The sequence below is a fragment of the Chiloscyllium punctatum genome, chromosome 35, assembly GCF_047496795.1.
Source record: "Chiloscyllium punctatum isolate Juve2018m chromosome 35, sChiPun1.3, whole genome shotgun sequence".
NCBI lineage: Eukaryota > Metazoa > Chordata > Chondrichthyes > Orectolobiformes > Hemiscylliidae > Chiloscyllium > Chiloscyllium punctatum.
This window is the reverse complement of record NC_092773.1, coordinates 52,249,847-52,272,910: the sequence shown is the minus strand read 5'-3', so window position 1 is coordinate 52,272,910 and position 23,064 is coordinate 52,249,847. Positions and strand designations below refer to the sequence as shown.

The 23,064-nt window shown below is 42.9% G+C and overlaps 1 non-coding gene across 1 annotated transcript; it reads left to right on the top strand.

Moving 5' to 3' along the window:
* Nucleotides 1-16,912: 16,912 nt before the first annotated feature.
* Nucleotides 16,913-16,986, top strand: trnat-cgu (transfer RNA threonine (anticodon CGU)). Its single transcript has one exon. It is a non-coding gene; the product is annotated as a tRNA-Thr (tRNA).
* The last annotated feature ends 6,078 nt before the right edge of the window (nt 16,987-23,064 follow it).

The window sequence follows — 23,064 nt, the reverse complement described above, 5'->3', positions numbered from 1 at the left end:
GATTCCCATTTCCAAGCTTGTCTTAGCATCTTTCGCCTGTAGGTGTTCAAAGTTTGTGAGAAGATTTGTAGCTCGGGTGCGCGTTGTTGTGGTTCTCTTCGCCGAGCTGGGAATTTGTGCTGCACACTTTGAACACCTACGGGTGAAAGGCGCTAAGGCAAGCCAGCAAATGGGAATCCTGTGCCAACTGCCGAAGCACCACATGAAGCGCTTCACAGGAGGCTCCCAAGCACTGAGGATGTCACATAGACAGGAGACGAAACGTCTGCAACACAAATTCCCAGCTCGCCGAACAGAACCACAACATTGAGCACCCGAGCTACAAATCTTCTCTCAAATATTGAATATTTGAACATCTCACTATACACCAATCAAACTGGTCACTTTGCCTCCAGGATGATGTATAATGTTTTTGTTTTTCTTCCTCACAGTTGACGAAGTGAAAATCTACGTCCTGCTTTATAAAGATTATGGGTTGTCTCCATGTGTTAGACATTACCTGGGAGCCAAGTCAGTGCTGGATCTACTGGTCATTATCCTCGACCGGATGCTGAGACATATTCTCATTGTTTATCTGAAACAGTATTACTTCATCGAGTCTATCTCCGTGTGTAATATTCACGCCATCCTGCTTCATGCAAAGACTGACTGTTCTGTCTGGTTCACCGTCAATATCACCTTTGATTGGTTTGTGGCCATTTGTTGCCAGAAGCTGAAAAAGAAACATTGCAGTGAGGAAACAGCGTCTATGGTTCTGGGAACGGTGATTGTTTCAATATTTTTCCTGTATTTTTGTAATCAAAGCTCTGTATTTGCTGGCGAATGCTCCCAGGTTTTGTTTGGTAACAGCCAATGTTCGTTAATCCCATGCCTGCGCCTCAATCAAATGCCTCCACAACATGGAACCCTCCGTTCTCCCACTTCTCCTGATGCTTCTCCTCAATGCTGTTAACGTCAGGAGCAGTTTAGTGACAAGTAGAGCCTGTAGGAGACTCCGGGCTAACAACAATTACAGCGCTTAATCTGAGACAGAAATGAGAAACCGAAAAAAATTCATACGTTTACTGTTTAAAATTTCAGCCAATTTCATCCTGCTATGGACAATGTTTATTGTATATGGGACCGGATGCATTGGATTTGGCATTGGTCTGTGTATCTACATTACTTTGTGATGAATTTGAGCTTCACGCTGTAACTCCTGAGTTGCTGCACAAACACGGAGATTTATACCGTGACCCAGGCTAAGTTCAAGCAGCAGCTGAAGAACATGCTCTAATACTCCTTTAACCAAATGCACCATTCAATCAAATTCACTCAGTTGTCAACTCTTTCGGGATTGAACGCCTCATCCTCTGCCTCGGAACACTTCAACCCCAGGGCGTCAATGTGGACTTCAACATTTTCCTCATTTACCCGTGCCCTACCTCACCCTAGTTCCAAACTTCCAGCTCAACACTGTCCCCATGACTTGTCCTACCTGCTTATCTTCTTTTCCACCTATCCACTCCACCCTCCCCCCGCCCCCGACCTATCAACTTCATCCCTTCCCCCAGTCACCTATTGTACTGTATGTTACTTTCTCCCCACCCCCATCCTCCTCTAGCTTATCTCTCCACGCTTCGGGCTCTCTGCCTTTATTCCTGATGAAGGGCTTTTGCCCGAAACGTTGATTTTCCTGCTCCTACTGCCTGAACTGCTGTGCTATTCCAGCACCACTAATCCATTTTCTCATTTCAATTCTGTGTTACAGTGTTCAAACAGACTGTTGCTGTGGTAACAGTTTGAGGGTAGTGCTTGATTGTTCAAACTTTCTCCACAGTAGGGTTTCAGGAATACACTTCAGACGTGCTCTCAACTGAGGGCCCAGTGAGAAAAGGCACCATCGTCCTGACTGTATCGATGACTTCAATTTGTAAACACCGGAAATGATTATTAAAATGTGCCGAGCAGCAGAATGAAATATATTCTTTGTGTTGAGGAAACTGAGTTGCAGAGAGAGGGACTTAGCCCCAAGTCCTGTTCCTCGAGGAAGCGCAGGGGACCAGGACCTGAGCTCAGAGTTGGGTTTGATTCACAGGTTGTTGCTTGGGGAGCAGAGTGGGAATGGGTTCGCAGACTGTAGCCAGGGAACGGAGCAATAATGGTTTCACACGCCGTTGCAACTTGAAGAAAGTGGGGAAGGATTCACAGGCTGTTGTCGGAAAACAGTACGTTGGGCTCACAGGCTGTTGCTCGAAGAAACCGGGGGATGGGGTCTCAGGACGTTACGAGGGAAAGAGACTGGTGATTGAGTCAAAGTCTGTTGCTGGAGAACAGAATGTGGATGGGTTGGCAGACAGTTGCTAGGGGATAAGAATATGGCTGGCTTCACAGGCCATTGCTGCGGAACAGAGCGAGGATTGGATAACAGGCAGTTGCTAGAGGAACGCAGCAGTGATGTCGTCACCGGAAGTTCTGAGTGAAATAGTGGGTGCTTGAGTCAAGGTCATTGCTCGTATTGTGACCGGCGTGGGCTTCAATACCGTTGTTAGGAAAACAGAGTGAAACCAAGTTCACAGGCCACTGCGAAGAGAACATCATGGGATGGGATCACACACAATTTCTCGGACAACAGAGTGGGGATCGGATTACAGTTTGCTGCCTAAAGACCAGGGTGGGTTTGGGTTCACTGTCTTTTCTGAGAAGAATAGAGTGGGGAATGGTTTCACAGGCCGTTGCAAGGGCAAAAGAGTGAAGATATGTTCACAGGCCTTTGCCAGTGGAACAGAGTGGCGAATAGTTCACGTGCTGTTGCTCGGGGAATACAGGTTGGATGGCTTCACAGGCAGTTACGAGGGGAAAAGAGTGGGGATGGGGTAACAGACTTTTGTTTAGGAAACAGAATGGGGATTGACACATAAGTCATTGCTCGGGAAACAGAGCAGAGATTGATTTCCAGACCGTTGCTGGGAGAACAGATTAGGAAGGCTTCAAAGACTGTTGCCAGGCGAACAGAATGGAGATGGTACCTGCCTGTGTCGAGTTTGCCCATTCTCCCCTTGTCTGTGTGGGAGTCCTCCAGGTGCTCCGGTTTACTCCCACAATTCAAAGGTGTGAACTGGACTTGCTAAATTGCCCACAGTATAAGGTGCATTAGTCACGGGTAAATATAGAGTCGGGGAATACGTCTGTTTGGGTTAGTGTTCGGACGGTCGGTTGTGCACTTATGAGGCGGAAGGGCCTGTTTCTATGCTAGAGGGAATCTAATCTAGCATCTGCCTGTGAACTCATTCCCACTCAGTTGTCCATTCAACGATTGGTAACCCCAACCTTGCTCTGATGCCCGATCAAGAGCCTATGATCCCAACGAAATGACTGTTCTCCTCATGCAGCCTGTCAATACAGTCCCATTTTATTCTCCTAAAAGCTGCCTGTGACCCCATCCCTACACTGCTGCCCTAGAAACGGCCTGTAAATCCGGATCCACTCTGTTCTCCTGGCAATGGCCTGGAAATCCATCCAAGCTCTTTTCCCTGAGCAATAACATATGAATGAATCCCTACTTTTTTTTCTCAGCAAGGCCTGTAACCCCCATTTCCGCTCTGTTCTCATGGAATTGCCTGTACCCCCATCCCCGCGGCGGTCTCCTCGAAACGATCTGTGACCCACTACTCGCACTGTACCCTAGCAAGGACCTGTGAACCAAGCCGCACTCTATTCCCCTACTAAAGGCCCATAAACCAATCGCAACCCTGTTCTCCTACCAATGATCTATGAATGCATCCTCACTCATTTTCCCTCCGAACTGTCGTTGACTCCATCTCCACAGTCTTCTCCGAGCAACTGCCTGTGACCCCCAACTCCGCCGCATTCTCTTAGCGACTATCAGAGACTGTGTACCTGCACTGTTTCCTCGCAACTGATTGTGACCCTATCCATATTGTCTCCTCTTAGAAACTAACTGTGACCCCATCAACACTGTGTTCCCTTAGCTCCTCACTCTGCTCAAAGAGCCTTCCCTTGTGAAACTATGCACACTACGCTCACCTGGCAAAAGTCTGTGAACCATTCCCATGTTCTTTTTTCGCAACTGCCAATGAATCCATTCCCACTCTGTTTCCCGAGCAAATCCCTCTGACCCTAACCCGGCTGTGCTTTCCTAGCAAATGTCAGTGACCCAATCCCCATTCTATTCCCAGCAACGTTCTGTAAAGCCATCCGGTAGCAGCTTGCAGATAGTCTCACAGGCCGTTGAGAGGAGAAAGTAGTGTGGGTGGTTTTACAGACAATTGCGGGTGGGGAGCGGGTCGCAGGACATTGCGAAGGGAACAGAGTGGGGGTGGAATTTCAGGCCACTGGTGGGGGAAAAGAAAGGTAATGAGTTCACGGGCCATCGCTACGACAACAGTGTGCGGCTGGTTTCTCAGGCCATTGCAAGGGCAGCAATCGGAGGATGGAATCACACATCATTGCTAGGGGAACAGAGAGGGGATGGAGTCACAGGCTGTTTCTAAGCGAACAAAGTCAGGCTGTGGAAACAGGCTGCAGCTTGGGGATCAGACCGGCGATGGGTTCACATGTATTTGCGAGGGAACAGAGAGTGGAGGGGTTCACAGCCCGTTGCGAGGGGAAGAGAGCAGAGAATGTTTCGCGGACTATTGCTACGAGGATAGAGTTTTCCGCTTGTCCTTCCAGAGTACTGCCCTCACATCGAAACGCTGTTAGAAGACTTAGAAGCTGCTCCATGTTCACTCTATCTTCCATTAATTCTGGTTCAACGCCATGATTTTGAAGGCCATATCCTTTCTTGACATCAAGCCTGTCTCTCTGTAAAGTTTATTTATGCATCACGCTCACCGATTTTGTTTGTCTGTCCGCAAGATTGTTTCCCTTGAGAAGTCAGCAGGTCTGATATAATCTGTGGCCTCATAATTGTCGAGATATTCAACTTAATATACTCTGAGGAATCACATGAGAAACAGTGATTTTGCAGATAAATTGGTATTACGTTTTTATCAGTATTGCTCACAAAAACAAATGCTGTAACTGACTGGGGATGCACCTATCTGAGATCCTGCATTGTCTACTGGAAGAATAAGTAACGTCAGACGGAAAAGAAATGCTTTGGAAAATGGTGATAACAAGGACGTTCAAGGAACTCTGGGGTTTTAGTGTGATCATTCCAAACACACACACACACAGCAGACCAAAATCAAAACAAAGCCAAATGCACGCCATAAGGGGAGAACTGTACAAAACAGGCTAAAATGACTGGCTGTGAATGAAGAGTGAGAAACTGCTCAAGATTCATTCAAAATAATCAATGAAAATCAAGGTAAGATTCCTCAGAGCCGGACTGACAGTGCCCCATTAATTTCACTTCAGTCTGCTCCCCTGTGGCTTTCAGACATATCAGTGTCCTTGGTGCAGATGCAGTGTGTCTGTATGATCACTGCTTCCATGTGGTAAAGGGGTAGAATGATGTGGCACACTGATATACAACAGGTACACATGCACCTGACTAAGGACAATTTAACAGTATCACCAGCAGCCTGGTTGTGTGTCTGAACCAACTGCCATCACAAGGCGTTGGCAGGCGAAGGTACAATATGCTGTCGGCACGCTGGGAGGCAGGGCAATACATGCTCAGGGACAAAGGGAGCGACCCCGTTAGGCAGCCTGCTCTGGGATGTGAAGTGTGTGCCTCTCCCTGGGCAGTAACTGCATGCTACGCACACATATATTCCAAGTTGCTTATCTAACATCCTCTGGAAGAGAGTGAGATGGCAGAGCTGCGTATGTAGTCATCACCAAGGAGAAGATGCCAGAAGAACTGAATGGTCTGAGGTTGCATAAACCACCCTGGACAAGATGGACCTAACCTTAGAGTTTGAAGGGAGCTAGGTGAAAAGACAGTGGTGGCGTTCGTTGTAATATTTCAGGAATGAGTAGTATCAGGAAATATCCCAGAGGACTGCAAAAATCACTAACATGAAGCCCCTGGTTAAAAATGGAGGAAGGGAAAAGATAGAAAATTGCAGAATGATTACATTAACCTCAGTTGTGTGTAAAATTCTGGGATCCATGTGAAGAATGAGATTTCTAAATTCTTGGAATTGCATGGCAAAATAGGGCAAAGTCAGCATGATTTCTTCCAAGCAAGCTCATGCCTGACCAATCTACTAGAATTCTTCACGAAAGTAACGAACAGGTTTGGCCAAAGAGAGCAAATGGATTTATCTACGTGGACTTCACAACAAGGTGTTACACAGGAAGGCACTGAGTAAGAAAAGGGTCCATATTAGCAGAGGCATGGAGAGAAGCTTGGGTGCCTGGTAGAAAGTAGAGAGTGGGGATAGCAGATTCTTTGTCAGGATGGCAGCTGGTGACAAAAGGTGTTCTGCAAGACTTATTGTTGGAACCATAATTTTTAACTTTTTGCAGAATACACTACTGTGTAGAATCAGGTCCTTCGGATCAACACGTCCACACCAACATTCCGAAGAGCAACCCACCCGGACTCATTTCCCTAACCTGTCAGTCTACATTTTACCACTGACTAATGCACCGAACCTACACATCCCTGATTACTATCGGCACTTCAGCATGGCAAATTCATCGAAATTGGACGTCTTTAGATTTTGGGATTAAACCGGAGTAACTGGACGAAACACACACAGACACGTGGAATATTTGCAAACTGCACGCAGACAGTCGCCTGAGGCTGCAAATTTAACCAGGTACTTGGTGCTGTGATGCAGCAGTGTTAATTACTGAGTAGCCATTCCATCCTCATTACACATTAATGACTTAGGTGAAAGAACTGAAGGCATTCTGGTTAATTTTGCAGACGATACAAATATACGTATTGGAGAGGTAAAATTGAGGAGGGCTGGAGGCTGCAGAATTGTTTGGACAGGTTAAGAGAGATAAGTGGTACATGGAGGAAAACGTGGGTAAGTCTGAGGCCATGCACTTTGATAAGAAGGACAGAGGCATAGACTAATTTCTAAGTGCAGAGAAAATTCAGAAATCTGAAATGCAAAGAGACTTTGGAGCTCGAGTTCAGGATTCTTACAAAGTAAACATGCAGATTGAGTCAGTAGTTAGGAAGGCAAATGCAATTTTAGCATTTATGTTGAGAGGACTTAAATAGAAACGTAGGCATGTAATCCCGAAGCACTATTTGGCCCGACCAAATTTTATGTATTGTCAGCAGTTTTAGGCTTCATTTCTTTGGAAGGTTATACAGATCCTGAAAAGGGTTCAGAGAAGATTCACATGACTCTTCCCAGGAATGATAAGTTTGACATAGAGGACCGTTTGAAGACTGTTTAGAAGAATGAGAGGGGTTCGAATTGAAACATATAAAATACTGAATGGTCTGGACAGACGTAATGTCGCCATTGATCTGAGAGACTGGGAACCAAGAGCGCAGCATAAGAGTAAAGAGAAGACTTAGAACAGGGATACGGAGAAAACGTTTCAGCTACAGAGTGGTAAGTGCATGTAATTCGTTTCCACGGAAGGCTGTGGAATCCAGGATATTGAGTATATTTAATACAGAGATAGAGATGTTATTCAGTATTATGGGGATCAAGCCTTACGTTGAAGAATAGGGTGTTTGGGGGTTAGAAATTTATCAGTGACGGTAAAATGCTGCAGCTGATCGGCCTGATCGGCCGAATATCCTAACGTCAGAATCTTATGTCTTCTGGCAACTTCGGTTGCTAACCTATAGATGGGAGGTCGAATGTCATGTGAGCAACTGTCGCATTGCATGTACCTAGAATTGGGGGAGTGGCCAGTAACGTTGGGAAGGAGGGAGCCTTCCTCAGGAATGTAATATTGTAAAACACGGCTTACAGTAGAAAGTATGCTTGCACGATATATAGAGTGTATGGTTAAGAGCGAAATCAATATTTCTGAGAAAATAGAAAATGCAGCTTCGATAATTCAAACGTTGGAGCATTAAACGGGAATAATTAATAGTGACACAGGCCATCAGCACTGCGCAATACGGTCAGGAGTGTACAGGAATACAGAATGTGGAGGACAGACGGTGAAAACAGGTCAAGAGATAAGGAAAGCAGGGTCTGGTGGAAACATGAAAACCATAATCTGTAATTGACAAACAAGTAATTGATGTGGCGCTAAATTAAAGACAGTGTCGCATGCAGTCATTGTGACATGAACACGTTAAAATATGTTCTTTTGAGTTGTGAGCTGCCAGTGACAGAATGTCTCCGAGCTGGAGTTCGTGACCTCTCGCGAGTATCTGTGGTACAAGCTTGAATAAACTTACCTTGCTGGAATCTCCTCAGGTCTAAAGACTCGATCTTTGCAAAATCCCCTGTCAATAGGTCAGGAGGTTTGAGATTGTGCTCGGGGATGAATTCTGCCTCAGTTGATGGAATGCAAGAGCAAAACTCTTACTCTGTAGACTCAACATGAAAAAAAATAAATGTGGTAACATGATCACGCAAAGGTGTGACAGAAAACAGGAGAAAAACTAAATATTGAAGCAGGATTACATTGATCATGGGGGACGCTTCAGGGATACCTTAACAAATCACGAGGGATGGAAACAGTAGAGAAGTCAATTAGGCTATCTCATTCTTGAAGCAATGAATCTGCATGAGCTCCTCACACTTGTTGGCGGTTCAGGTGAAGGAGATAAGGGAAATGGAGTGTCCTTAACAAAAACGGAAACAGCCTAAGAGGAGTTATAAACAGAAACTAAAGTTAATCATAATTTTAGCAAATAGGTAATTTAACTAGTGGTGTTTATAAGCATCTGAAGAAACACATATCAGTTGGTATGTTGTGGAGTTAGATTATAATCGCATCCAAAACCCAACCTTAACAATTACTCAGTGAACTTGGTGTCGTTTAATTCGTCCACATGAATCACAATATCCCATTTCACACAAGGTACTGGCGCATGGTCTCTATCCAGTATGAATGCCTGCATTTACAGTGACTTGCGATCATTTCCCAACTCAAGTCGCACAGATGCACAATTGGAAAAAACATTTTTCTCCATAATGTCAACTCTATTACTGTAGCAGCGTATAATGACATCGATCTTAACGGCTCAATATTTATGATTCATCTCTTGGTGCAAGATGCAAAACCTTCAACTGTGATTCTTTATGAAGAGATGACTTAGTGTATACCTTCCTAGACATGGAGAAGATGAGCATATTGTCTCCAGTGTGAAGTTGCTAGAGTCTTCACGTTGTGGATGACAAATTGAATGTTGTTGCAGAGCCAGAACAGGTGAAAGCTGTCTTGGTCCTCTGGCTTGATTGGAATATTTGACTGGGGCATGTGTTGTGCCATGAAGTTTCACATTATGTTAGAGCAAGAGCCTGCTGCTACTCGGGAAAGGAGGGAGTGAAATTGTAACTTGCAGACACTGTACGCAAACAGCTAAGTGATGTATAGTAAGCGCTGACAGGGCATGACCTGAAATAGAAGCAACCCTAAACAATGGTGCAATACCACAACTATGGTAAAATCAATTTCAAAGAAAACAGGACATAACTGGAGAGAAGGAAGCGTCAGAGATAGCTGAGTAGATTACTTCATTCTTCATCACAAAGTACCTGCATGAGTTCTTCAAATTTGGAGATGTGCATGGAGGATGTAGGTACATACAGGGACCTTTAAAATCTGTTTTGCTGTGATTTGACAGGGACGTTACACATCATATATTTGAGATAAATTTGATTTCTTTTTAAAGCTGGAATAGATAATCAGAAGAGTGATATTTGCAGACATGACCAGAAACAGATCTTAGTAAGTTTACTTTGGAAATAACTGTCAGTTGCGTCAAGGTCGAATTTTTACAAACAGAAAGTGAACGAATTGTTGTTCATACAATACTGAAGAGACAAAACATCCTGTGAATACACTTTTAAGGTTAGCAGGTTCTACCAGATGCGAACGTGTACATGGACAACGATGCTCCAAAACTGAATGCTCCTGATAAATAATTACATTTAGGATCTACAATACGAACACGTTCAGTACAGCATTATTTAAGATCATCAGTACAAACATCAAAAGAGCAATGCCTCACCTCTTCAGGGTGAGGAAGAGAAAACATAAACATTGATTGCGGTTATTTGTGAACTGACTGGTGTCCCTGAGGTGGGATGACAGAGTAAATTTCATTGCACACATGGTGCAAGTGAATGGTCTTTATCTGATGGGAACTGGCTGTTGTGTTTGGAGTCAGGATGCCTGAGAGAACCCCTTCCCACAATCATAACACGTGAAGGATTTCTCCGCAGTGTGAATGCGGGCAATGTGGATATTGTAGATCAGTGATTCCAAACTCTTCCACACGCAGATCGAGTGTTTCTCTACCTGCTGAGTGATGCTTTCGCCTTCAATGCACAAAATCCTGAGTCAGCTGGGTTGTGATAAAGAGGTTTGCGGATGTGGTTTCATTTTGAATTCACTTGTTAAACTCGCCCTTCAAAAACAGAAAACAAACACATCATTGAGGGAGAAAACACGAACACACAAATTTTATGAAAAGGGGGGGATCATATTGATCACATGTAAGTTGATATTTGGGAGAAAACATAGAACGTAGTGATGTAATTAATTTCATCAAATCTCTGCACTCCAAACAGAGGCCAGTCGGGCCACATAATCTTCACTGATACTCTGAAGATCGCCCCATCCAAATCCAGCACTCCCACCACACTTTCCCTAAAACTCGATGTTTAGCATGGCCAATCTATTAACTCTGGCCATCTTTGGACTGCTGGAGGAAATCAGGGAAACTCACATAGATATGTAGAGAACATGAAACACCACACAGTCATGCATCAATCCAAGGCTAGAATTAAATTCAGATTCGTGGTACTGCACTACAGATGTGAAAAACACAGTTCGACTTTCCTTACCATTTTAACGCAAAGTGTATTGAAAGGCTCTGTAGAAATAAATGTTATGAAAACATTATAATTGCATTTGTATAAGACTCCTTACATCTCGGTCTTTCTCGTGTTTTGAATGTTTCTTTATTAACTGGCATATTGTGCAATGTTACTGCTCATTGGTTTTATATTCCTCAGTGATCAATCTTCATATGTCTCTAAATTCAAGTAGGCTTTACGTTATAGCCAAGGCGCTATGTAAATGCCCATAAGTGTTGCAAAAATGCATACATAAAAGTTCATTTGCAACTGCAGTTAAACAATTCTAGGGAATTAATCATCATATGTGCGCATGCGGCACTGGGATGGCTGTGGTTCATGTGAACACGTTCTCAGACGCTCAACAGACACCTCAGGATTGAGGTCTTGTTCTCCCACCTTGCCTATATCTGAGGTTAAAGCGTTTTCATAAAGAATCTTTCAGTGCAACATGGATGAAACGATTCAATAGAAATAAACTAGTAAAAGCAGCCGAATCAACACTGATTAGTCAGTGACCTTTAGAATTCCACATGGACATTCGAATTTCCCTCCCTCGATAATCTCATATTAGAACTCACTGGACCCCACTGAAATCCAAGTCTTTCGGGTTTAAACACAGCAGCTTCTCCTTCATTTTCACTCCAGCGAAATCTGCTCCACAAACAACCTTACAGGCAGCTGTCATCACCATCAGAGTCTCCGAAGCCCTCAGACTTGTTCTGAGACCGACAGATTCAGGAAGAATGTGTAGAACAGATGTTATCTAACACTTACACCAATCACAGAGAGGCACAGATTGCTGTGGGACACGGTTTTTACAAGCAGTCAGCAGCATGACCCCAGTGAAACAACCAAAAACCGGAGGAGGAGCACGGACTGCGCCAGACTCGATCTTACTCCCACAACTGTCACTCCAAGAGTTCAACTTTGTCCAGTTCACAGGGATAAGGACCAACTAGCAGCTTGATAAACCTTGACCCATACCAGCCAAGGAAAGACACAGTCTAAGACGAGTCTATGTGGAACCTGTTGGTGGGTGATGTGTGATTTTCTGCCCTGTGCCATGCTCAGTTCCATCTTTCTTCATTATCGCATGATCTTTAATAATCCACAATTCTACAATTCCACGGGATCATGGCTGATCATCGAACTCAGTTCAATCTTCCCATTCTCTCCCCATATCCTTTGACCAGTTCAGCCGACCGACCTACATATCTAAATCTTTCTGATAAACAGTCAATGGCTTGTACTTAACAATTTGCTGTGATCGAGAATTTCAAAGCTCCCAGTGCCATGGTCAAAAGGAAATCTTCTTTTTCACCTTACTTCTCTCATGCCGTTTGCCCATAACTTAAAATGCTTTTGGAAACGAAGATATGCTCCTTGAGATTGGGAAACTGTATTCAATCCCGTGGACACCCGAGTCTCATTGAATCCCGTAGGGGTGAAATTCACAGATAGATCCAGAGACAAAGAGAGAGAGAGAGAAGCCACAGGGGAGACAAACTCCAAGAAACTGTTGCTGGAAGCAAACAACTGTTCTGTATTTTCTCAGAAGAATCGTAAATGTCAACAAATGGTGAAAGATGTTGGGAAATTCCTTTTTTTAGTTTTTTGATCAGTAACTCAACACAAATTGCTTTAACACAAACAATATAGCGATCGCCAGGATGCGAAGCTGACCATGGGAAAACCCATTGGATTGACTTATCAGCTCGGCTATGACAATAGCCAAGAGACAATCGACTCACCTCAGTCCTAAATATTTTTCATCTGTTTCTATTTTCTCCACTTTTTGCCGATTGCATTTGCGTTGCGTTCAGAATTAGATTAGATTCCCTACAGTGTGGAAACTGGCCCTTCGGCCCAAACAGTCCACTCCTACCCTCCGAAGAGTAACTGACAGAGACTCATTTTTCCTTTGACGATCGCACCTAACACGGTGGGCAATTTAACAAGGCCAATTCACCTGAATTGCATATCTTTTGGATTGTGAGCAGAAATCGGAGGACTCAGAGGATAACCAGCAGACACAGGGAGAATGTGCAAACTCCATAGAGACAGTGCACCGAGGGTGGAATCGAACCTCTGATCCTGGTGATGTGAGGTTGTAGTGCTACATAATGAGCTACCGTGCCACAGCCATCATATTCCCCTCTCAAACAGACACATATGTTGACTCTTTCTTTCTCGATAAGCACTTCTTTTCTTTCAATTTGGTAACGAGAACCGTTTGTTTGTAAATCTCTTCAGCTCTTTCACGGTTCATTCACTTTGTCCAGCGGCAACCCTCCATTTGATCACCAACCGAAACCATTCAGCCTATTTCTCTCCCCGCAGACATGGCTGAATTCAGATTACACAAAAAAATAGCACTTCGGCTAATCGAGTGTGAACCGGTCAAAATAAACCCAACTAAACTGCTTTAAAAACATTTCCAGCATTTGGCACATTGCCTTGAATACCTTGGTATCGTATGTAAGTACCGAAACTCTTCTCAGATGTTGCGATGATTTCTGCATCTCACAAGAACACACGCACATTCCCATCATTCTCCATGATGTAAAATATCCATTTCCTCCAAATGGTCTGCCCCTTACTTTAAGAAGGCCAATGTTCATTGATACCTTCACTATTGGGAAAGAATCATACTGAGTCTTGTGTCTACGTTTGTCATCATTTTACATGTCTCAATCATGTGCACCCGCATTCTGTTTTGTGTCAAAGAAAATAACCCCAATCTATGAGGGCAGTGCAATTCCTTGAAGATGAAGAAACGCCAGCTTCTCCCCTGCTGAATGTTTAGCGGAGGATGATCTATTAGTTTCACAATAAACTTAACAGTCTTCTGTGCACTCAAAGCAGAGTATTTCCAGCAGAGTAACCACAGTCTGCAGATTCCAACTGGGATTAGGAGAAAAAGAAAGTGAGAGGTGGAGCGAGACACTAAAATATCGACTGCTTCCTGCAATCCATTTATATTTTAAGGATACGTGCAAGGAGTTCAGAAACTCAAATCTACTCAACTCCACTGAAACATACATGAGGAAAACATCCAATGTAGATATATACTCCTGCTCTGATGTCCTCATGGACCTGTCACTCACCATCCATTTTCCTCCTAGTTCATACAGCAACATTCCAGCTGGTCTCTTCCTGAACCTTCATTCATTCCTACCCTGGTGCGTGACAGTCCAAGGTGAGGACATCAAGCAACCTTATCATTTGTATCGATAATCTGATATAATCATGTTTCTTTTTCCCATTACACCTTTCTCAGATATTCTTATATTCAGCTGTTTTCAATGTCTTCTGGTTTAATTGAACAACTATCTCTTCATTCCACTGGCACGATCCTGTGTGTGCGGGCTTGCGCTGTGTGTGTATGTGTGTATGTGTGTGTGTATGTGTATGTGTGTGTGTGTGTGTGTGTGTGTGTGTGTGTGTGTGTCACATTCACGGTTTTTTTGACTGGAAACATTAGCAGTGTTTATCGTTCTACATTTCAAATACAAGACCTGAACATTATCAAATAATTCAAATTATCAATATACCAATATATAAAATAATTTTCAAATAACAGCGCCTGTGCAGAGAATCAAAGATAACATTTACGGTCGAGGTACCCTTCCAAAGATTGGGATAATTTCTGATTTGTTTTCACACTTGTTGCAAAAAATTACTGTCCTTTTTGAGCAATTTTACTTTTTTCTTTGATTTACATTATTCACAGTTCCTCCAGGTTGAAGAGCAAAATACACATTGGCATAAGTGAAACAATGAGTAGAGGTAATACATGTTTATACGAAGGTATATTTTAATCCTTTCCTTACATTTCATGTTAACTTTAAACTTGCTTGAGACTTGTAAAAGTATTGCAATTAATTTTCTACATAGCATGAACTGCATAACAGGAAATCTTGCCCTTATTCCTGCTTTGGCTAGTCACCATCATTTGCTTTCCTTTTCATAAGCTCATTGAAGTTAATTATACACACGTTTTACACATAAATCTCAGACACTGTGTTGACACAGTGCGTTTCAATTTGATTACAGATTGCATAGTAGTTATTATCAATAGAACAGTCATTCTGTTTTAATTGGTGAAGGCTGTGCAAACCTCACGTTTGCGTTTTTGTTTTGCAGTCCAATTTTATCTGTGTTCTGCACTGTCCAAGTAAAATATGCTGAAAAGTTATATCACAGATGATCATAATTTTTCATTTGTAATTTCAATACCTTATTCAGGTGCATCTCATTGATAGATAAACTGAACAAGAATTTCAAAAACATTGCAGGATATCCAGTAATGTAGGCATAATTGGATTTATATCGACGACAATGCTTTTATCGTGTCTGGGTTGTGAAATTTTCAGATAATGTAGAATTTCTGACTGTTTGACTGGAATTGAACAGGGGTCTCTGGCGCTGTGATTGAAACCGTTTATGGAAAGTAAATCTGCGGTAGCGGGGCTGCTCAGGAAAGGGGAACAGGGTTATGTAAAATTCACGCTGAAGGCCTCTGCTTTAACAATATCAGCATCAAATTAACTGCTGGACGTTTCCATTGCTGTATTCACAGTCACTACGCGATTAAATGATCCACTCTAGTGAAATGTACGTTCCTCATCTGAGTCATGGCCTCTTCCTTTCAAGACCCTGAACAAGTTCAGCGAGAAATCTCTGTTCATCTCTAACCCGGGATCTGGAATCAGACGATTGTCACGACACCCTTCCCGGTGCTGCCCGCTCACCGGAGACCAGCGCGTCAAAATGAGGACCTGTGACCACCAGCCTGTTCTGTGCCATCCTGCAGTACATCTGCTGAACATCAGATTATCACAGCTCCGCTTTTTCACAGTGAAATCCATTGCAATGATATGAACTTTTTCGAAACCTGGAGAGAGCAACTTTGCAACTGAAGTTTGTTATGGAGTCAATGGCAGACACATTATTGTCTACAAGTCAGGTTGTAAGTTTTACGGTCAGCATCACAGGAGGTCCCTGATAAGGAGTCCGAGTTTGCATTGCACAGACCTGGATATAATTCCCACTCAAGTAATGAAGATTTATTTCTCTTTTTGTGAATTTTTAGAATGAAAACAAATTCTTGGTTGCATGCAGAGCACGCACCCAGGTCCTGCCAGAATCGGTCAGTAATCGTTTCCATTCGTATATAATGACAAAGGCAGCAGATACACGGGAAACGACGAGCGCAAATGCCCCTCCAATCATATAACCTTTCTGAGTTGGATGTATCTCGCTGATCCTTCAGTGTCGCTGAGTGTAAATCCTGGAAATTCCCCACGAGCGGTATCATGGCTACATGTCTGTGCTGAGTAGTTGAAAGTTTCAGGAAAGTAATTCATCCCCTCCATCACTGTGGTAATTCTGGATATGCAGTGAATCCTTTCCCATTGAGTTACAACTATACTCCAGGAATCCGTTTCGAAAATTTAAAGGTTCCCATCAGACATCTGCAATCGTTTGAAGAAAGTTGAGACGTGGACGAAGACAAGTAAAATAAAGCGATAGACAATGATGCCTGGGAGGCATAAGGCAGGATGTGAGCGCGGAACTGATTGTGCAAAACTCAATGTCGGTGCCATTGGGTCAGCTTTTACTGCCCAATGTTTATACTTACTTGCACATTGCACCTCGTCAATTCACCACAATGACCTTGTTCCTCTTGATGTGAGGTCCCCTCTGTGTGTATTAACGTGGTTCATGGGCCCCGATAGAATGAACACATCCTCTTTCTCCTGTCACTTTAACCAGGCGAAATTACCAGTTTTAAATGAATGCAAGAAGAGATTATGTTTTTCTGTGCCTTTTCAGTGGAGAATTTCCAGCTTTAAACTGTTTGCATTTGAAAATTCGAGGATTGATTGCAATTCTCTGTGAGCAACATTGATCCGAAAACACATGTCCAAGTACTGTGAGGAAGTGGTTAAGCAACTTCACATATAGATGAATAAGCGCCTTGTGCCGGTGGCGCCGTGGCTTAGTCGGTTAAAGCGCTTGTCTCGTAAACAGGAAATCCTGGGTTCAATTCCCAGCGGTGCCTACTTGTTGTGTTCATATTTGGGCTTGGTGTCTCAGGTCTTCGCGAAAGTAACTTAGCGTCGTTTTGGAATTTCACGCTGTTATGATTTGGTGATCCAGGTTAAGTTCCAACGGTGAATGCCAGTTTTTTTTTATATTCCGAACTATTACTTATGTCTGTGGTTTCTTTCCATTATTCCACAAGCACTTCTGCTTCTCCTGATCTTATATTCCCTCTCCTTCATTCCCAGTGAGGTCGGAACAACGAGATGAGGCAGGAGACGCTGCAGATTTGCCGGGGAATTTTGTGGTAATGGCAGAGATACCATCAGCTGATCACTCTCATTCTCTGATGTCACCATTCATATATTTATACCAACAGTATATACATCGTTGTGCTTCCTTGTTTGTTTCCAGGTGGATTCGGAATTCTATTTTGAATTCGAAACAGTCATAATTGTTTGAGGAAGAAGTGTCGCCTTGCCTGGTTTGAAGTGGCAGACACATTATCTGGAGAATGTGAGCCCAGTTCAATGCACTCCAGTCGGTGGACAAAAAGCCTCTCAGCAGCTCCACACTCAAACTGTCTCGAAATGTCAGAGATTTCATACAGCCGAAATAGGTAATGAGCTGGATGGACAGACAGAGTGTCGGTGAATGTGAAACAGGAAGAGGGTGAGGTGGAGACATATGGAGACACATGCTGAGTTAGACACTGAAAGGACCAATTCTCCATTCGACATTGCTGCAAACCGAGAGAAAGGAAACGAAAGAAGGCAATCATTTAAGCACAGCCTTTCACCAGCTGAGAGCAACGGAAACAGCATTACAGTCAATAATGTCCTTTTGAATTTGTAAAGGTGACGGTTGTCTGTCATTGAGATATTTTGATAAAAATCCTGATTCAACAGATAAGACTGATAATTTCCCAGCATTATAATATAGAAATGTATAAGTAACGGGTTTCTGTCGATCTAAAACTTTAACTCAGTTTTCTTCACAGACGCTGTCAGGCCTGCTAAGTTTCACCAACAATTCATGTTTTTGTTCAGAGTTACGTTATCAAAGAAAAATGAAAATCAACATTTTTAAAACCCATCAGAAAATAAAACTGGTTACACTTTCAGACGCAAATATACATTACACCAACTATGCACCTGCAAACATGCAAACCCACTTTCAAATTTAGGCCGTGACAGACCCATGACCGAACGTCTCCATATCGTCTTCGAGTCTCGACAACGAATTGGGAAATCACGTTTTCGCGACCTGCCAAATGCACAACTGTGAAATTGACTGGCTGTAACAACACGCTCCATCGAAACAGCCTGTCCTTGGCAGAGTGGGAGCGGGAGAATAATATTGATTCACAGATACGTTTTCAACTACAAATTCACTCTGTCATACGATCACGTTATTACATCTCAGGAACAGTACCTGACTGTATCGCACCTCAACAGAAAGTGATAACTTTAGATGCTGAAGATCAAAGTCAATATGTGCAGCACTTGGAAATCACAGCCTGTCAGGCCACATCTAAGGAGCAAGGGAATCGACGATTCAAGAATTCCTGATGAACATCTTGTATGCGAAACATCGAATTTCCTGCTCCCCGGATGCTGCTTGACCAGCACCGCACCTTTTGACTCTATTCCCAACTCAGCTGATCTGTTTCGGAAAGTTGATGATGAACTTGCCAGCATTCAGTTTGAATCTTCTGTCACAAGCTTGACTGCTTGCAACATTCCATTCCCCATAACATCAGATCATTCAAGTTACTAGCTAAGGAAAAAATGTGGATGCAGGAAATCTAAAACACAAGCATAATTGCTGGAGAAAATCTGCATTTTCTGATATCAACTGAATACTTGAACATTAATCTGTGAACAGGAAAAGAGAAAGCTGCAATTTGATAACTGCAACACTTCGTTTCTCCAAAAAAAAGACATCATGAAATGCAGTGTTTCAATCAGGCTCTCACCGTCTCAAGTACTGATCGGAATGGGGAAATAAATGTTGGCCCAGTCATTGCTGAACAAATGAATAAAAAGACTTATTGCGTTCCTAATCAGTTGTTAACCCGGCAGACCATGTCAATGTGATCCACAAAGCAGGACAGCCAGATCCCTCTGTAAATTAGAGTCCTGCAATATCTAATTTAATTAAAAGGGTCAGTATTGAATGTTCCTGCGAACATCTCATTCTCCACTTAATACTGCATTGGTCAATATTTTATTCACAAAATTCCTCATCACAGCATCACTCCATTTTTATATCCTTAACGTTCTCTTCACCGTTTACCTTTCAAATTATTTTCACCACGTACATGCCTATTATTTTTTAATATCGAAGACTAAGCTGAGATGATGTCTGTTGGAAATCCAAATATCTCTCTATCACACTTTGTCCCTTGTTTAGTGTGTGTGTGTGAAATGCGTTAAACTTGTGCCCTCTCGTTTTGAATTCCACCATCCTGGGTAAAAACAAGGTCCAGGCCAGTCACCGATCCAACCCCAGTCATGATTTTATAAATGTCTAGAAGTTTACACACCAGCCTGGAACACTGCTGGGAAAAGCCCCTGCTCAAACACTCTCTCCTTACAACTCAAGCCCTCTCGACACTGTTACATCCTTGTAAATCTTTTGTGTACTCTTTCAAGTTGTACAATATCTTTCCTGCTGAAGGTAATCGGAATTGTCAGCAGTATTCTACATGTGGCTCCACTAATGTTCTGTACAGCCAGAACATGACATATGAACTTCAATAATCAATGTTCCGACGATTGAAGGCAAGCGTGCCAAATGCTTTCTTCACGACCTTTTCTACATGTGACACCTATTTTCCTGCTCTCATAATCTTTGCCTTGACTTATAAAGCCGAGCTTGTCTTCTTAACTACTATATTCTGCTGGCTTCACAGATCTGTGGACCCACATGCAAAGTCACTCTCTTCCTTTGTGTTTGCCAGTGCCCTACCATTCTTTGAGTACTCCCATGACGTGTTACTTACGAAATGCAACGCCTGATGTTTTTATTGTTATTTTCAGCTCCCCTATCCGCCCATTTGACAAATCCACGTCTGAAATCCTGGAACCTAAGATCTCCTTCCTCACTGTTCACCACCTAGCCAATCTTCATATCGTTCTCAAATTTTCTTATCATTTCTCCAACATTATTTCTTTACTGTTTATGTGCAATCACAAACATTAAGAGAAACAGCATTGATACTTGTGGTACACCACCGAATACCAGTTCCACGTCTCAGAAACAACACCTTCCTTTGTCTCCAACCACCCAAATAAGTTTGGATCCAACTTAACACGTGACCCTGTATCCCTTTTGTATTAACGCTCTTACCAGTCTCCGTTGTGGGAACTTGTCTAAGGCTTTCTAAAATCGTCATAAACTAAATCAATTTCACTATCCTCGTTGACACATCTGATCACTTCCTTAAAAAAACTAATCCACATGTCAAGCATGAATTCCTCTGACAAAACCATGCTGACTCTCGCGAGTCAAACTTTCTCTGAAGAAGTTGCATTAATTCGTTCCTTAAGAGGCTTCTCCAAAAGTTTCCCTCCATGTGATGTTCGACTCACTGCTCTGTAATTTGCTGCATTATCTCCGCCAGCCTTATTGAAAACTGGAACCACGTTAGTAGTCCTGAAATCCTGTACCCACTCCCAGGTGGCCAAAAATGAATGTAAAACATTGGTCAGAACACGTGTAATTTTTTCTCTAGTCTCACAAAACAACGTGAGACACAACCCCATTCGGATATCAGCATTTGCCCAATTTTATCCTGTCAATACCTCCAATACCGTCGCGATGTGAAACGGCTCAAAAAACTCTAAGTCGCTCGTCCCTGCATTCTGTACCCATATATTACCACACAAGGACTGTTCCCCGGCTGCATATGTAAGGTGATTCACTCAGTTATCCCATTTACTGACACAACTGTACTATCACACTGGAGGGAGATCATTCAGGTATTATAAGTGGAAAAAACTGCTTCAGCCTTTGCGCCTATAAATCCTTTTGCTTTGATAACCAATGGCACATTGTCACAGTGAGAAAGGGTTTTAGTGTTATCTACCTGAAAAAAAAGTCACTAAGTTCAAACTCGTGCAGAAACTCCAGTCTGTTCAGATTTGGCATGAGAATTTTTTCTCTCTCTCTCTTTCTGTTGTTGATCGCATTCAAAATAGAACTGCGTGACAAATCCCATACAAATGATTGCTGCATTAATAGACTTAAGAAGTTGATGCCAATGGCTCAGATTGCAATAGGATGAATCAACAAGAGAAGTTTTCAAAAGGAACAGAGTACTGTCTTCGGTGCAGAGGATCATTGAGCACGGACGATCTCAGGGCACCAAAAGGTCACACGCACGACATTTGTTCCTCCATCATTCACAGTGTCAGATGGCCTGAGACAGAGATCTACGCCACGGAACAGGTTCAAAAGCAGAAGGTGCTGGAACAGCTTGGCAGATTTGGCAGCATCTGAGAGGAGAAATAAGAGTTAGCATTGCCGGTCCAGTGACTCTTCCTCAGAACTGATGATACCTATGAAATTATGACCTATCTGCAGAAGATAGGGTGGTGTGGTTGGTGTCAGAAGTAAACGGTAGGTTGGTGTAGAACTCAAAGAGTGAGAAGAAGAATTGGGTAATCTAATGTATAATGATCAAGCTGAGAGGGTGAGTAGCTTTTTATGGAGACTGTTTGTGATTAAACATAGATAGTGTGTAATGGCTGCATATGTCATGACAAGGAGTGGTGTGTGAGGTGGAGGGCAAGGAGATGGATGAGTTCAGGACCTAAAAGTATTCAAATTGATGGATCTGGAGGGGTGCAGCATCCCCAAATGAAAATGCAATGTGTGTTCTTCACGCATGTACTGAGCTTCTGCGGAACACTGCAGTAAGCCTGAGACAGAGATGTTGGCCAAGGAATGGGCTGGGCCGCTAATGTGGCTGGTAAGTGGTAGGTTAGGGTCTTTCTTGAAGATGGAACTTGGATTTTCTGAAAAGCAGTCACTCAGTCCGCACTTCATTTCCCAAGAAAATGGAGACAACATAGCGAGCAGTGAACGTAGTGGACAGGGTTGTGTGAAGTGCAGGCAAAGTGTTTCTTCATCTGGAAGATGTGTTTGGGCCCTTGGTGACTTAGGAGGGAGGACGTAAGTGGATAGTTGAGGAGAAACAAGATGTAAAAAGGAAGGATTATTCAGGAGATGTTATGAAAGACGTTGGAAATCATGAGGCTAAGAAAGCTATCATGAAGACCGTTTATCAAATGATTGTAGCAATTGGAACAAGGTTTACGAGTTAAAGACACAAATCATTACGAATTAATATGTTTTAGTAACCATTACGGAGACATGGTTACAGGGTGGTCATGACTGGGAGTTAAATATCCGGGATTTTCAGACTTTTCGAAAGGACAGACAGGAGAGTCTGATATTCAAGGACAACTTCAACGCAGTACTGTGAGATGGTACAGGTTCGATAGAGAATGAGTTTGAATCCATTTTGTTGGAAATTAGAAATTCTAAGAAGAAACTTTCACTGACAGGTTTAGTGTGTAGACCACCAAATAAATAATTACATTGTGGAGGTGAATACACAAAAAAATAAGTAATGCTGGTCAAAATGGGCCGGATATTAACTTTGGGGATTTTAATCGACATGTAGATTGGTCGAACTAACTCAGTCTGTGTTTCCTTGAGGAGGACGTTGTTGGATTTAATCGTGATGGTTTTCCTGAACAATATGTCAAAGAAACGGCGAGGTAGCCTGCTATTGTGGGTCTGGTCCTCTGTAGTGAGACAGGAATAATCAAATACATCATCGTTAAGGATCCGCTTGGAAGGAGTGATCACAGTATGGTTGAATTGAGAATGCAGATGGAGAGTGTAAAGTTAAAAACCAGTGCCAGATCCCTGTGCATATACAAGGGGCTCTACAATAGAACGGGGAGAGCCTGGCAAAGTAGACTCAAAACAAAAAAAACTATGGTGGGTCAGCTGATGAGCAGAGCTTTCAATTACATTTTTCAAAGTGATGAGCAAAATTATATTCCAATGTAAAGGAAGG